This window comes from Dendrobates tinctorius, unplaced genomic scaffold, assembly GCF_039654945.1.
Source record: "Dendrobates tinctorius isolate UK_male_01 unplaced genomic scaffold, ASM3965494v1 ptg000184l, whole genome shotgun sequence".
NCBI lineage: Eukaryota > Metazoa > Chordata > Amphibia > Anura > Dendrobatidae > Dendrobates > Dendrobates tinctorius.
Window position 1 is genome coordinate 19133540 of NW_027361851.1, and position 5017 is coordinate 19138556.

Below are 5017 nucleotides of genomic sequence, written 5' to 3' on the forward strand. Positions count from 1 at the left end.
CAGTATAATTCTGACCCTGTGCTTCTAGAATAGGTCATGGTCGCACATAAAACACAATTTGCATGCATAATGTTACATCAAATTTTATTTTTTATGAGATGCAAACAATTGGAGCAAAAAAGAGACAAAATTTTAGAGAAAATATTTTATTGATTGTTAATGTTAAAAGTGAGACCATTTGTCCCAAAATGTGCTGAAACATGTCAGAATGACATGGGCATTTCACATTTTTTAAACTATGATTACCTACTTGTTAAGTTTTTGTTTATTAAGTATCGTTATGGTCTATTGATGTATGAGGTGAAAACTATGAAAGTAGACTTACCAGCAAATCCGTTTCTAGATATATTTCATGACAGCACTGTAGAAGGTTGATTCCCTACCCTAATAGGGACAGAGAACACAAAGAGGTGAAATAGTCCCTCCTCATTGACTGTCCAAAGGATTTTTCTAGTGCCAAAAGAACAACAGACATATGCACAAAAAATCTGTTTGATGTTCCTAGAGTTCTTTTTTGAGAGGACAAATTCAGATTCACTCCAAAGACTCAGGAAATTTTTCAAAACCACATTACTAAGTTTTGTTTGACTCATCTAATCAATAAATGAAGATAAAGTTTCTTGAAATTAAATGTTGATGTCAGAAGTGGGAGAAGTGGGAGTCTGCGACCTGAACGCAGCGCCTTAGACCGCTCGGCCATCCTGACTTCGATATGCAATTGGAACTTAACTCCTTCCATGCTAGTCAGCAGAAATGTTACCATTTCTTGTGATTAAAAACTTGTCACACCACCCCAAAAAAGTCAATAAATAACATTTTTTATATGCGTACTTTTCGTCTGCATTAATTTTTAAATCTCCATTTATTTTGTTTGGATATTAGAAATGTTAGATTTCTCACAAATGCGGTGATGCGCCACATTTCTTCAGAAACTACTGTTTGGCCACACAGCAGGGCTTTGAAAGGAAGAGCCCTATTTGGGTTTTGCAATGCAGATTTTGCAGGAATACCTTGCAGATGAAATTTGCAGAGTACCAAAACAGCAGAAAACCTCCCAAAGTGACCACATTTTAGAAATTATTTTGCACAATGAGTTAATCAACACCTGCAATTACTATTGTCAGCCTATAGGTGTTTTCACTCTGAACCATCCAGCATTGCAAGTATGCCAGTTTAGTGCCCAGCTTTTGCTTGCAGAGACAAGCAACCCATACATTTTTAAGTGGGCTCTACTCACTGGAGCAATGTCAAATATGTAGATGCTTTGTCTCACCATTAAAGTACAAACCTCCTATATTTCAAATTAAAGATGACGGACCTTTGTGGAGCTTGTGTTTTTTGCCTTTTTGACTTTGTCCACAGCATATTTTTTAAGGACATTTGTCTCAGTAATGCCTCAGTGTTTCAAAGTCAAACAAGCTGACTATAATCATTCAGCTAGTGTCTGATAAGTGCTGACTGTTTCAGCTATCATGTTACCTTTTAATCCTCTTACAGCTAAGTCAATCTGAAATAAAACAAAATAGAGGAAAAATTACTAAAAAACATTCATGTGTTCAAAAGGAAAAAGTTACCGTTTCTCAAATTTTTAACATTTTGTTTTCTGTAGATAGTTAAGATTTTTAGGCCTTTTGATCATGATCAGTCCATGTGCTTTGTTTAATATCTCTTTAAAATGTAAACGGTGAAGAAAAAGCATTTTGCCGAAACCCGGGATTGGACCAGGGACCTTTAGATCTTCAGTCTAACGCTCTCCCAACTGAGCTATTTCGGCCATATCTATACATTTTCTGGTGGGTTTGACACTCTGCAAATGTCAAGTGTCACATCTGGAGGGATATATTATAATTTTTCATTTGACTGTTTTTTGAAGCATGATTTCTATTTGAAACGCCTTCCATTTTGCTGCACATATTTAATAACATTCATTAACTATTTGTGAATGAGTAGAAAAAGACAGCAATTTTGCCATTGAATTTTTACATTTTCAGTTTGTCTCCATGCACCAGTATAATTCTGACCCCGTGCTTCTAGAATAGGTCATGGTCGCACATAAAACACAATTTGCATGCATAATGTTACATCAAGTTTTATTTTTTATGAGATGCAAACAATTGGAGCAAAAAAGAGACAAAAATTTAGAGAAAATATTTTATTGATTGTTAATGTTAAAAGTGAGACCATTTGTCCCAAAATGTGCTGAAACATGTCAGAATGACATGGGCATTTCACATTTTTTAAAATATGATTAGCTACTTGTTACGTTTTTGTTTATTAAGTATCGTTATGGTCTATTGATGTATGAGGTGAAAACTATGAAAGTAGACTTACCAGCAAATCCGTTTCTAGATATATTTCATGACAGCACTGTAGAAGGTTGATTCCCTACCCTAATAGGGACAGAGAACACAAAGAGGTGAAATAGTCCCTCCTCATTGACTGTCCAAAGGATTTTTCTAGTGCCAAAAGAACAACAGACATATGCACAAAAAATCTGTTTGATGTTCCTAGAGTTCTTTTTTGAGAGGACAAATTCAGATTCACTCCAAAGACTCTCAGGAAATTTTTCAAAACCACATTACTAAGTTTTGTTTGACCTCATCTAATCAATAAATGAAGAAAAAAGTTTCTTGAAATTAAAAGTTGATGTCAGAGGTGGGATTTGAACCACTTGTAAACGGTGAAGAAAAAGCATTTTGCCGAAACCCGGGATTGGACCAAGGACCTTTAGATCTTCAGTCTAACGCTCTCCCAACTGAGATATTTCAGCCATATCTATACATTTTCTGGGGGGTTTGACACTCTGCAAATGTCAAGTGTCACACCTGGAGGGATATATTATAATTTTTCATTTGACTGTTTTTTGAAGCATGATTTCTATTTGAAACGCCTTCCATTTTGCTGTACATATTTAATAACATTCATTAACTATTTGTGAATGAGTAGAAAAAGACAGCAATTTTGCCATTGAATTTTTACATTTTCAGTTTGTCTCCATGCACCAGTATAATTCTGACCCTGTGCTTCTAGAATAGGTCATGGTTGCACATAAAACACAATTTGCATGCATAATGTTACATCAAGTTTTATTTTTTATGAGATGCAAACAATTGGAGCAAAAAAGAGACAAAAATTTAGAGAAAATATTTTATTGATTTTTAATGTTAAAAGTGAGACCATTTGTCCCAAAATGTGCTGAAACATGTCAGAATGACATGGGCATTTCACATTTTTTAAACTATGATTACCTACTTGTTACGTTTTTGTTTATTAAGTATCGTTATGGTCTATTGATGTATGAGGTGAAAACTATGAAAGTAGACTTACCAGCAAATCCGTTTCTAGATATATTTCATGACAGCACTGTAGAAGGTTGATTCCCTACCCTAATAGGGACAGAGAACACAAAGAGGTGAAATAGTCCCTCCTCATTGACTGTCCAAAGGATTTTTCTAGTGCCAAAAGAACAACAGACATATGCACAAAAAATCTGTTTGATGTTCCTACAGTTCTTTTTTGAGAGGACAAATTCAGATTCACTCCAAAGACTCTCAGGAAATTTTTCAAAACCACATTACTAAGTTTTGTTTGACCTCATCTAATCAATAAATGAAGAAAAAAGTTTCTTGCAATTAAAAGTTGATGTCAGAGGTGGGATTTGAACCACTTGTAAACGGTGAAGAAAAAGCATTTTGCCGAAACCCGGGATTGGACCAAGAACCTTTAGATCTTCAGTCTAACGCTCTCCCAACTGAGCTATTTCAGCCATATCTATACATTTTCTGGGGGGTTTGACACTCTGCAAATGTCAAGTGTCACACCTGGAGGGATATATTATAATTTTTCATTTGACTGTTTTTTGAAGCATGATTTCTATTTGAAACACCTTCCATTTTGCTGTACATATTTAATAACATTCATTAACTATTTGTGAATGAGTAGAAAAAGACAGCAATTTTGCCATTGAATTTTTACATTTTCAGTTTGTCTCCATGCACCAGTATAATTCTGACCCTGTGCTTCTAGAATAGGTCATGGTCGCACATAAAACACAATTTGCATGCATAATGTTACATCAAGTTTTATTTTTTATGAGATGCAAACAATTGGAGCAAAAAAGAGACAAAAATTTAGAGAAAATATTTTATTGATTTTTAATGTTAAAAGTGAGACCATTTGTCCCAAAATGTGCTGAAACATGTCAGAATGACATGGGCATTTCACATTTTTTAAACTATGATTACCTACTTGTTACGTTTTTGTTTATTAAGTATCGTTATGGTCTATTGATGTATGAGGTGAAAACTATGAAAGTAGACTTACCAGCAAATCCGTTTCTAGATATATTTCATGACAGCACTGTAGAAGGTTGATTCCCTACCCTAATAGGGACAGAGAACACAAAGAGGTGAAATAGTCCCTCCTCATTGACTGTCCAAAGGATTTTTCTAGTGCCAAAAGAACAACAGACATATGCACAAAAAATCTGTTTGATGTTCCTACAGTTCTTTTTTGAGAGGACAAATTCAGATTCACTCCAAAGACTCTCAGGAAATTTTTCAAAACCACATTACTAAGTTTTGTTTGACCTCATCTAATCAATAAATGAAGAAAAAAGTTTCTTGCAATTAAAAGTTGATGTCAGAGGTGGGATTTGAACCACTTGTAAACGGTGAAGAAAAAGCATTTTGCCGAAACCCGGGATTGGACCAGGGACCTTTAGATCTTCAGTCTAACGCTCTCCCAACTGAGCTATTTCGGCCATATCTATACAATTTCTGGGGGGTTTGACACTCTGCAAATGTCAAGTGTGACACCTGGAGGGATATATTATAATTTTTCATTTGACTGTTTTTTGAAGCATGATTTCTATTTGAAACGCCTTCCATTTTGCTGTACATATTTAATAACATTCATTAACTATTTGTGAATGAGTAGAAAAAGACAGCAATTTTGCCATTGAAGTTTTACATTTTCAGTTTGTCTCCATGCACCAGTATAATTCTGACCCTGTGCT

At 34.8% G+C, this 5017-nt stretch overlaps 2 non-coding genes across 2 annotated transcripts; both read right to left on the bottom strand.

Annotated features, from left to right (window-relative positions):
• Window positions 1-1701: 1701 nt before the first annotated feature.
• TRNAF-GAA (transfer RNA phenylalanine (anticodon GAA)) lies at window positions 1702-1774 on the bottom strand. The gene has a single exon. It is a non-coding gene; the product is annotated as a tRNA-Phe (tRNA).
• A 2915-nt stretch (window positions 1775-4689) lies between these two features.
• TRNAF-GAA (transfer RNA phenylalanine (anticodon GAA)) lies at window positions 4690-4762 on the bottom strand. Its single transcript has one exon. It is a non-coding gene; the product is annotated as a tRNA-Phe (tRNA).
• Between the last annotated feature and the right edge of the window lie 255 nt (window positions 4763-5017).